Source organism: Equus caballus, chromosome X (genome assembly GCF_041296265.1).
Source record: "Equus caballus isolate H_3958 breed thoroughbred chromosome X, TB-T2T, whole genome shotgun sequence".
Taxonomy (NCBI): Eukaryota; Metazoa; Chordata; class Mammalia; order Perissodactyla; family Equidae; genus Equus; species Equus caballus.
In genome coordinates, this window is record NC_091715.1 from 16,151,253 (window position 1) to 16,163,926 (window position 12,674).

Below are 12,674 nucleotides of genomic sequence, written 5' to 3' on the forward strand. Positions count from 1 at the left end.
CAGAGAATGCATTTGACAAGATAGAGCATCCGTTTATGATAAAAAAAAATCTGAATAAAATGGGTATAAAAGGAAAGTACCTCAACATAATAAAAGTTATGTATGATAAACCCACAGCTAATATAATTCTCAATGGAGAAAAACTGAAAGCTATCCCTCTAAGAAAGGGCACCAGACAAGGATGCCCACTTTCACCACTATTTTTAAACATAGTATTGGAAGTCCTAGCCAGAGCAATTGGGCAAGAAAAAGAAATAAAAAAGATCCAAATTGGAAATGAAGAAGTCTAATTGTCACTATTTGCAGATGACATGATTTTATATACAGAAAACCCTAAAGAATCCACCAAAAAACTTTTAGAAATAATAAATGAATTTGGTAAAGTTGCAGGATACAAAATCAACACACAAAAATCAGTTGCATTTCTGTACACTAACAGTGAAGTAGCAGAAGGAGAAATTAAGAATACAGTCCCATTTACAATTGCAACAAAAGAATAGGATACCTAGTAATAAATTTAACTAAAGAGGTCAAAGATCTGTACACTGAAAGCTACAGAACATTTCTGAGACAAATTGAAGAAGACACAAAGAAATGGAAAGATATTCCATGCTCTTGAATTGAAAGAAGTAAAATAGTTTAAATGTCCATACTTCCTAAAGCAATCTACAGATTCAATGTAATCCCTATCAAAGTTTCAATGACATTTTTCACAGAAATAGAACAAAACATCCTAAAATTTCTATGGAATAACAAAAGATCCCGAATAGCCAAAAGAACCCTGAGAAAAAAAAGAACAAAGCTGGAATTAACACACTCCCTAATTTCAAAATATACTCCAAAGCTACAGGAACCAAAACAGAATGGTACTGGCACAAAAACAGACACCCAGATCAATGGAACAGAATCAAGAGCCTAGCAATAAACCCACATTCTATGGACAGCTAATTTTCAACAAGGGAGCCAAGAAAAGACAATGGAGATAGGAAAGTCTCTTCAATAAATGGTGCTGCAAAAACTGGACAGCCACATGCAAAAGAATAAAAATAGACCATTATCTTACACCATACACAAAAATTAACTCAAAATGGGTTAAAGACTTGAATGTAAGACCTGAAACCATGAAACTTCTAGAAGAAAACATAGGCAGTAAGCTCTTTGACATCAGTCTTAGCAGTATATTTTCAACTACCATGTCTGACCAGGCAAGGGAACCAATAGAAAAAATAAACAAATGGGACAACATCAAACTAAAAAGCTTTTGTGCAGCAAAGGAAACCATCAATGAAATGAAAAGACAACCTAACAACTTGGAGAAGATATTTGCAAACCATATATCTGATAAAGGGTTAATATCCAAAATATATGAACTACTCATACATCTCAACAATAAAAATTTAACATCCCAATTAGAAAATGGGCAAAAGATCTGAACAGACATTTCCCCAAAGAAGATAGGGAGATGGCCAAGGGGCACATGAAAGGATGTTCAACATCATTAAGGATCAGGGAAATGCAAATCAAAACTACAATGAGATATCACCTCACGCCTGTCAGAATGGCTATAATTAACAAGACAGGAAACAAGTGTTGGAGAGGATATGCAGAGAAGGGAACCCTCATACTCTGCTGGTGGGAATACAAAGTGGTGTGGCCACTATGGAAAACAGTATGGAGATTCCTCAAAAAATTAAGAATAGAACTACCATATGCTCCATCTATTCCACTGTTGGGTATTTCTCCAAAGAATACGGAAATACGAATGCGTAAAGATACATGCACCCCTATGTTCATTGCAGCATTACTCACAATAGCCATGACTTGGAAGTAACCTAGATGCCCATCATGGGACAAATGGATAAAGAAGATGTGGTATATATACCAGTGGAATACTACTCAGCCATAAGAAATGTTGAAATCTGGTCATTTCGGACAACATGGACAGACCTTGAGGTTATTATGCTAAGCAAAATAAGTCAGAGGGAGAAAGTCAAATACCATATGATCTCACTCATAAGTAGAAGATAAAAACAACAACAAACAATCACATAGAGACAGAGATTGGACTGGTGGTTACCAGAGGGGAAGGGGGGAGCAGGGAGGGTGAAAGGGGAGATTCAGCCCATGTGTGTGGTGATGAATTGTAATTAGTCTTTGGATGGTGAACATGATGTAATGTACACAGAAATCAAAATATATTATGATATACACCTGAAAGTTATCTAATGTTATAAACCAATGTTACTGCAATTAAAAAAAAACTTTTCCACACTAAAAAAAAGAGAAAAGAAAATTGAGCAGAAAGTACAGAGAGTTCTCATTTACTGCCTCCCCCAGACAGCCTCCCCCACTATCAACATCCCGCACCAGAATGGTACATTCATTATAATCATTGAACCTACATTGACTCATCATTACCACCTCAAATCCCTAGTTTATATTAGGATTCATGGTGGTGTACACAGTTCTATGGGTTTTCACAAATGTATAATGACATATCCGCCATTACAGTATCATACAGAATAGTTTTACTGTCCTAAAAATACTCTGTGCTCCACCTATTCATTCCTCCCTCCACCCTAAGCCCTGGAAACCCTGATCTTTTTACTGTCTGCATGATTTTGCCTTTTCCACAATGTCATATAGTTAGAATCAGAACCCTGACTAATACATACTGTATGTAGCCTTTTCAGATATGCTTCTTTCACTTAGTAATATGCATTTTAAGTTTCTTATTTACTTTAAATTCAAATTTATTTATTATAAGTAGGAGTAAGCATCTGACTCTTTCTAGTGTGACTCTGCCCAAACATTTACATTTGAAATATATTTTATATTATAAATTACTTTCCTTTTATTTCTCCTTTAGATCACAGGATATTCTGTTGATTTTTAAAAATTACCTGTGAAGACAGATTATATTACCCTTGAATTTCATGTCAGTACAGCACAAGGGATGATATAAAATATTTCTTCTTCTTTTTTAAATTTAATTAATTTTTTTCTTTTTATTTAAATTTTTCCCAGCTTTGTTGAGGTATGATTGACAAACAAAAATTGTATATATTTAGGTTGTACAGTGTGATTTTATTTAAAGTGTATAGTAGGATGTGGAATCTAAAAAAGTCAAACTCATAGAACCAGAGATTAGAACAGTGTTTGATAGGCACTGGGGGGTGGAGGAAATGAGGAAATGTTGGTAAAAAGGTACAAACTTTCAGGAATAAGACGAATAATGCTGTATTGTAGCGTTAAAATTTGCTAAGAGAATAGATCATAGGTGTTCTCACCACCAAAAATAATGGTAACTATGTGAGGACATGGATGTATAATTAACCTGATTATGATAATCATTCACAATATATACATATATAAAATCATCATGTTATAAAACATTTCTTCAAAGATGGAGTGGAAGTCCTCGAAAAATTAAAAAATTGAATTGCCATACGATCCAGTAATTGCACTTCTGGGTAATACCCAAAAGAATTGAAAGCAAGGTCTCAAAGAGATATTTGTACCTCCATGTTCATAGAAGCATTATTCACAATAGCCAAAAGGTAGAAGCAAACCAAGCGTTCATCAAGGGATGAATGAATAAACAAAATGTGATATATACATAGGATAGAATCTTATTCAGCCTTAAAAAGGAAGGAAATTCAGACATATGCTACAGTATGGATGAAACTTGAGGATATTAAGCTAAGTGAAATAAGCCAGTCACAAAAAGACAAATACCGTATGATTCCACATATATAGGTACCTAGAGTAATCAAATTCATAGAGACAGAGAGTAGAATGGTGGCTGCCAGGAGCTGAGGGGGAATGGGGAATTACTGTTTAATGGGCATAGAGTTTCAGTTTTGCAAGACGAAAAGAGTTCTAGAGATCAGTTGCACAACAATGTGAATGTACTTAACATTACTGAACTGTGCCCTTAAAAATGGTTAAGATAGTACATTTTATGTTATGTATATTTTACCACAATTAAGAAGAAACAGTGTAGGAGGGCATTGAGTATGACAGATTTAAGATCCATGCTCTTCAGGCTTGATGGAGGGGTGTGGTCTATGCTTGACCCCATTTCCCTCTTCCCAGAATGTTATACATCCTCCAGTGTAGAGACAAGGAACAGTGAAAGGGAAAAGTCATCTCCTTATATGACCATGGATGGCAAACTGATTGAGCCCATTGTGTAGCTTTTCACTGAGCACTCATCCTATTGTCAAAAGATTCAGTGTGGGCAGGTGATGATCCCAAAAGCCCTGCTGATGAAGCAGTCACCTCCAAGCAGCTCCCCTGGGAGACTCAGCACAGCTCCTAGCTGACTCTCAGCTGGGGTCTCCCACCACATCCACATCCACCACTTTCCTCTGAGCACCTTTGCTCCAAGTGAGCAGTATCCTAGCAATTCTGCAGCCTGTCTCTGGGACCTGTTGGCGCAGGAGGAATCATCTTTCCATACCCTTCAGAAAGTGAAAACTGGGAACTTGAGTGGTCAGGCGTTTCTTTTTGGAAAAGACATTGTCTCCTACAGCTCCCATCTCTCCTCAGTACCTTTGAAGGCACAGCGCTTTGCCTAATGACAAAGACATCTTCTTCTCCTTGTAGACCTGCCCAAATATTGACTAGTTTCCCAACATTGGGGGAGTAACCAATAGAGCGACCCCCTCCTGTCATCTCTCAGGAAGGTGAGGTGAAGGGATAATCTTCCTCTAGGAATACAGAAACACTGATACGGGAACAGTGCTCAAGGTTTGTAGTCATATCTCCATTTGCAAATGGGCCCTAGGCATGCTCCCAAGAGGCCTGCTCTCCTCTCTCTCAGTATTCCTAGTTTTTCTCTTTATAGAAAATGCCAGAAGGCATAGAATCTTTGAGCCAAGAACTAAGCCTTCTTTAAATCCAGTCTGGGAAATTGTATCTTTGTTCTAAATAAGGCTTGATCTTAGCTATAATTTCTACTTTATTCTATAATCTCTACTCTATTCTATAATCTCTAGAGAAGGAAAAGTTCTCAAACAGTCCCGCAGGCTGCACTGTCACCCAAGCCTCACCAACAGTACTTTTCCTGCAGACAACCACCTGCACCCTCCTAGTCACACTCCTTCATCCTGTTTGTGCCTACTCTTGATAGGGGCTGCCTGAATTTCGCTCCTCCTACCCATACCACATACATACCCATATCTTGGCTTTTGCAATTTCCTGCTCCAGTTCTTTCTGTAGACCAACCATTAGTCTGACCTTGCTTTAGACTTTGGTTTCCTACTTGATTCACTCATTCATTCATTTAGTCACACAAAAACATTAAGCATCTTCTCTGTGCCAAGCCTTCCCATTGCTAATAACTCCACTGCCCGTGGCAATCCCTGTGACCTCAGGAGAGAAACTCCCTATTCTAACCCTAGCCCTCATAAACCTCTCCAATCAGGTTAGCACTACTTCTTGGAACACCCTTCTCCACTCCCCACCTCCAAATCCAGCTTCTTTGCTAGGCAAATCATCATGGTACCTTGCTTAGGGCTTGTGAGTTTCCTTATCTGAAGGGCTGCTTTTGCTTTTCAAGATCCTCTGCCACTTCCTGATATTCTTCTATGAATTAATAGATAGTTCTAGATCAGGAGAAATCACTCTTTCTATATCAGGTAACTGTTGCTGCATAACGAACTACCCCGAAATTCAGTGGCAAACACCAATCGTTACTTATTATAGCACATACATCCTTGTGTTGGATGGGCTTTGCTCTAGGCTGGGCAGTCTAGGGTACCATAACTGCAGCAGCTCTGATTCACATGTCTTTCATCCTGCCCTCGAGAGCTGCAGACCAAGTTAGGTGTCTCCTTTTCGCAGGGAAGGCACAGGCACAAGAATGAGCGAGCCCAATTGTGCAAGCACTTTTTAAGACTCTGACATTTACTAATCCCATTGGTCAAAGCATATCATTACAGCTGAACCCAGAGGTGAGGAATTGTGTACCACCTATGTTGGAAATGACTGCAAAGTTACATGACAAAGGGTATGGATACAAGTAAAAGTGAAGAATTGGGGTCATTGATACAATCTTTTGCACTTCTCATCACCCCTCATGGTCATGCTCACATCTTTGTCCTCCATAGTGAAATGCCAAAATCTAGTACAAGCATAATCTTGATACACATAAAATTACTTTTGGACTAGAAAGCAGCTTGTGGAAATATAATTATTAGAGACATATAATTATTAAAGAATATTCTAGATCTGAATTTTAAAATTACTTCATGTGCTATTTGATTAGTAGTTGGTCTTCCACCCAAGTCTATGCTTTTGGGTCAGCATTGAGAATGTGAATATGCCCAGAACACACAAGGGGATTGCAAATTTGAATAATGAGGTTTAAACGGACACAGAGTTACCCATGCATTCTTTCATTGGATGGCAATGAAAGAACTGGTAATTCCAGGATGGTATAAACAGTTGACATAAACTTGAAGTCTTATCTCTTGCAGACTGATTCGAAGAAGTTCACAGAACATCTCTGTACTAATGCTCTTGGTAAGTTGGCATGAGATTTTCTTTTTTGTATTGCACAGGTAGTGGTAGAATCCAGTGTGACCTTAGGGCAGTATGATATGATGGAAAGATCACTGAACTGGCAGCTTGGAACTCTGAATTCTAGACCCTGATGAGCCACCACATTAGCTATGTGTGCTCGGATGAGTCTCTTAACCTCCCTGAATTTAGCTTTCTCATTTGCAAATATAGGCTGGTACTAGATATTTTTAAGGCTTTGCCTATCTCTAAGATTCTATGATCCTAAGAAGTAACATCACGTATCTAACAATTGGAATCCATTTCAATTGGTCCTAAGTATATCATAATTTCTAAAAGGAAATGTAGGGATTTGCCAATGACTTGGATAAAAGCCAGAGTTTTCACCCCTATTTATTATGTACAATGAAAAGATAAACTGTATATAATGATAAACATAGGTAATGTCCTTAGTCCTGTTGTATCTTGAAGCTAAACAAGAATATATAACTTAATACAAACTCATCTCAACTACTAGAAAAATAGCTCAAAATGTATGCCTTACTGATAACGGGTTAGCATTATCATGTTTATCCATAGAGAATCCTTTTTCCCATTTAACAAATGCATGCTCTAAATGATATTAGGAAGGCCTTGCTAATGAATAGTGACTGGGGTGTCTTTTACCGTCTCAAGAACTGATTTTAAGCAATCAATGATGGCTGATTTTTCAAATCCCCAGTGTTGTTATTTTAGTTACAAACAGAAAAGAATTGCAAAGATATTGTAATTGATGTGCTGGCAAGTTTACAGCCTCCATCAGTGATTTATCGGGTTTATATGGCTCCCTGTGAATTTCAGCAGTTAGAGTTATCCACTTATTATTTCCCAGTGCCTTAGGTTGGTGCTATGATAGCCTGTCTTCAGATGTAGGTTATGTCTTCTACCTACTTCTCACTACCGTTAGTGAGTTAGATGTTTTTAGACTATAATTACTGCCACTTGAGCTCTTGGAATCCACACATTCACAGAATAGTTCAACGGAACTCTATTACCAGAAGCCAAGTATTTTGGACACCTGGGAGTAAACAGCCATTATGAAAAAAATAAGTCTTTTCCCACATGCCTCTATAAATGAATGAGATAATGTCAAAGCATTTTTTACATTTTAAAATGCTATTCAAAAGCATGTTACAATTCTTTTTATTTTTCATCTATTTTTTGTTGTTCAGAATGGTAAAATTAACAAAATCTTTGTCTATGAGTGAATATTTAGCTACTCTGGTTTTCACCGCCAGTCTGATATCCCTAAATGTCATTTTTAATTAAAACACTGAAGTTGCAATATTTACTCCTTGGGTCACAATACTTCTCTCCTTCTATATTTAGGATTTTTGTATATGCGCGTCTCTATAAAGAAGTAAAAGCTTCACAATGCAAAATAGCCACCATACCCTGTCCGAAGCCCTTTCTTGTCTAATTAAAATCTCACTTTAATCAAATCCATTGAGTTTTAAGTCCATTTTCTCTTGTGTCTTAAATTTTAAATGACCAAGAGATACATCTGTGGAAACACTTTTTTCATTTAGTCCTCTCGTAAGTGCCCAATGCTCATATGACTTCATGTTCTTGCATTCAAGCCTAGAAAATTATTTAGTGTTTTGTTATGGGATCCTCATTCTCTATTTGATAAAATCCTTCCATTTTTATCCCCCTAAGATCCTGCTCTAAAATCACTTCTAGCTTTTTGTTTCTCTAAGTTTCTAAGGAGACACCATATCAGAGAAACATGCTATGGTACCCAACTCTTTTTATTTTTTTCTATCAAACAAATCTACGTTAAGGAAAATCCGCTTCTACATCTGACACCCTCAATGGCTCTATTATAGCATAAGCAAAACTTGATATCCTAATTTATGCCCATCAGCTTAGACTAGGGTTTCTCAACTTCAGCACTATGTACATTTTAGGCCAAATAATCCTTGCTGCGGGGGCTGACCTGCGCCTTACAGGATATTTAGCAGCACCCCTGGCCTTGACCCACTAGAGGCCAGTATCATCTCCTCCAAGTTATGACAACCAAAAATGTCTCCAAATGTCCCTGGGGGGCAATACTGCCCACATCTGAGAACCACTGGCTTCAATATTTCAATCGGGCTATTCCTTAGCTCAGTTTTTACAGTTTTAAAGGTGGAAGCTTTGATTTGCTCAATTTAACCTGCAGCGCATAATCATTCCCTGTTACTAAGACTACAGGAGCTGTTCTGCGCCTGGAGCAAACTGTTCATCTTCAGTAGACACCACCTAGTTACACAGGCTTGCTGTGTGCTATTTATGCTGTGAAGTGCTACTTATATATTATCTCATTTAGTTCTTCCATTTCAAATATGAAGAAACAGGCAGGAAACCCAATTTCCTGGCAACTTTTTATCCAGATTCTAGAAAAAGCAAATGTTCTAGTCTTTTAAAACCCCTAAACTGTTTTTACATTCTTTGCTATGCTCATTTTGCGACCTTGAGCAACTTACTAAATCTCCAATGCTTTAATTTTTGTTAATAGTAGTGGTTATTATGATCATAATTACCTCTTCAGACTATAGTTTGAGAAAAAAATTATTCTTTGGCTTAGAATTCTACTTGAAACCTCCCTCAAGAGAAACTTTGGATTTCCATGTAGCTTGTTGACATGCTATTTTATAATCCTAGAGCTGTTCCTTTTGTTTCCCCTCTCCTTGAAAACTTTGGACATACTGGACACATAGACGACACTCAATAAATCCTTGCCAACTGACAGCATAAACGATCATGAATAAATACAAATTGATTGTCTATAGAAATTCAAAGTACTTTTCCCAAGAATATTAACAATCCTTGATGTTCTAGCAGTTGATGATCCACTGTGAATATTTGTGTTTTGACATTCTGGAAGCTTATTTCTCTAAATCAGAGGGCTCTTATCGAAATTTTTTTCAAAGTTCTAGGCTATCAGCAGTAACTATCCCTCACTTAGGCCAGACATTAATTTTAAAATCTGAGACAACTTGCAGACAAAGGGGAAAGAAGGAAGCCTCAATTATCAATTTAGTTACATGGAACTGGACTTATGAAATTGAACTTAATCTTGAACCCTTCTATCTTCACTTTCTCAGGCTTTCATGTGTGGTCTGTTGCATCAGAATAAAGATTAATCACCTTCTGAAGGCCCCTGATGTGCAGTCTGAGGCAAACAACGTATTACCTTGTCATCAGAGCGGTGAATGGATGGTCATAGGAAGGCAAACAATGGCCAGCAGTATTGGTTACTACTTAATAATTGATAAATGGAATCGAGTGTTTTCTTTTCTCTGAAAGATGAACAGTGAGGTTACTACAAGGCACTGGCAGAAAGGGTAAACATCAGGAGGAAAGGGACTGGGAACTTAGGGCTGATTTAGGCAGGAAATGAGTTTAGCTGCAGTGACTTCCACTTTTGACAGCCCCTGCACAGCATGTGCCTGGCACAGTGCCTGGAGAGGGAAAACATTTTGACTACACTTCTTTGAAGGAAAGTAAGGAGCATTGGCTTGCATTCACAAAGGCAGATCTGTAATCCATCTCCTCAGAGGGCCTAACATGTGAATGCTTTCTGTTTGGACTGCATCTGAGTCTCAGCGGCCTGGTTCCATATTGATTATTAAGTGTTATTTTCTGTCTAAATGAAGCTACTTTTTAGAACTGCATTGTTAAATCTGTATTTCCAGATTTGAGCAATATTCATTAAGAAGAGCTATGAGCCTTTTGTCCTCAAATCAATTAATGTTGTCCCATAACATTGCCAAGAATAAACCATGCAAGGCTAATTGAGATAGTGTTCACTCTTCTTGGACAGACAAGCAGAAGTTTTTAGAGTCAAGAAAATGAAAATTATTCTCTCTCTTATATTATAGCAAAGAGATAAACCAAGTCTCACTTCCAATAGCTCTCCCTTGAGTGAACAGGAAACATGAGCCAAGCACCCACTGGATGAAGACCAGTAGAGATTTCTGGTAAGGAGTTGCTCACAGAAATGTATTCATGTTAAAAGCAGTTGTTTATCAAGACAGCTTTTTCAATCACCTTGTAAATTAATGTTTAAAATCCTTGCAAGAAACACCGTATGCTAGGCAAAGGATCTCCTTAGGTGGCCTAAGAAGTCAGCTCTGCAAATAAAGCCAGCATTGGTTAAGCCAAGAAACATTACTGTTAAATGCAAATGCCATGATTGATCTGTAGGACAATCAGGAGCTAAAGATCAGACTCACGGGAAAATTTCTTATCTGCAAAATGAGCGAATTTTAAAAGATAAAATATAGAATGCTGAGGACATAGAATAAGAAGTGGTGTTCAATTACTTCAGAATCATTTTTACTTCCCCCAAATATATAATATCTCATATATATATACATTTATATAAATGTAAGTATGAATATATATATTTAACTTTAAGTTTCTGGGACTATAAATATTTGCAACAGCCTCTTATAATTAATTAGTGTTTGTACTTGTTTGATAGTTTTAATTAAGAAACTTTGGCTGTTCTTTAGTAACTAATAGACATATAACATCTGTATTGATTTAACTTTCAGTAAGGGATTTGAGAGTTAGTCTATGTGACTAGAAAACAGAAATGCTTTAAGGTAAATTTCCAAAGCAGTGGCTCCCAAAGCATTGTGATTCTCAACTGTAAGTTGGTGATGATCATGTGATATGTTGGATGAAAAATGTGTCTGTATAGATTAAAGCAATGAAAGTGACAAATAGAAATGGCAAGCAATATGATATATTGGAGTATATGAGGAAGCCATTTGGTGTGAACCTAATTCAGCCTGACTTTGTTTTTCCAAAAGGGCCTGACTTGGCCGTTGAGCCTGCATTGTGTATCTGCTTTAAACATTTCCTATGGCAAGAACAAATGCCCTTAAGATAAAGGTGCAACTTCCCCCCACATTGGCATTTCCTTAAGGATAAGCATCTTTCCTTAGGCAAGGAACTGATTGCTGTGCTCACCTTTGACCACCCAGCTCACCTGTGACCACCCATCTTGAGACTACAGACCTGCCACCCTTCTGTGTCCACCGAGACAGCAGACCTACCTGCTGTGTCCATCAATTGCCGTGCCGACAGAGCAGTCTCTCAACTATTGCAAAAGGGACATTTCAATCATATGTGAAACACCCTCTTTGGGGGTATATAACCACTCTGTACACCCCACTTCTTTGGTGCCCTTTCTTCCTTTGGGAAGAAAGGCCCTGGGCCATGGTCCTCACATTTTAGCTCAGAATAAACTCACTCAAATTTTCAATTATAGATTGGTTATGGATTATTTTCATTGACAAAAGGAATATTGTTTCAAGAAAATGAACACATTGACTAAGTGCTTTGGGATCACTATTAGAAGCAGAGACAGGTAGCATTTGTTGAATGCATGCAGTGTAACATTAGGCCTCTAGGTTTTAAAATTAAAAGATAATATCAGCATATAGGCTCTTTTGTGGATTTACCCTTCCCCCATTAGTATTTGGCAGGGATTTCCTAAACAAAATGGAAAATGATAAAGTTTGTAGTCAGTGTCCCCATACTCTCATTTTCTTCTTCATGTTTTTTTTCTTCATCCTATGAATGTATGTCGTTGGCCTTTTTAATCTAATTTCTTCCTTCTCACTTCAGCCCTTTCCTCCCAACCCCACCCCAAAATCTAAAGGAAAGTATTTGTAATGCAAAAGTCAGGCTCATCAGAACAAATGCAGATGCCCACACAAGGCTGCCCAGACAATAAGCTAGCTGGAATCTGGGAGACTCCATCTTTTCCCAGCAGGAGGGACCATGCTCAAGTTCAGCTTCCAATGGCACTGGTAGCTTCCTGCCCACACACCCCCTTTCCCCTTCACAGAGAACTATAATGTCTCAAGGGCTCCCTGGGCCCCAGGTACTGGGTAGTTAGCATCCTAAATCCAGATTCCTGGCTCCATACATAGCCTCTTTATTCCACTCAGTGACAAGGCCACCATCTCACACTTGCCACACAAAGAGAGACCCAAGAGTAAAAGGTTCTCTCCTTTGGAGCCAAATTTAAGCCAGGTCCAGGAAATGCTCCCCAGTGGATGATGAACAGATTAGGGGACCATGATCATCTCTGATAGCTGACTCTA

General features: G+C 38.0%; 1 long non-coding RNA gene across 1 annotated transcript in view; it reads right to left on the bottom strand.

The window, feature by feature from the left end:
• Positions 1 to 12,674, bottom strand: part of LOC138921719 (uncharacterized) — a 283,572-nt gene that overhangs the window by 123,641 nt on the left and 147,257 nt on the right. The window lies entirely within an intron of this gene.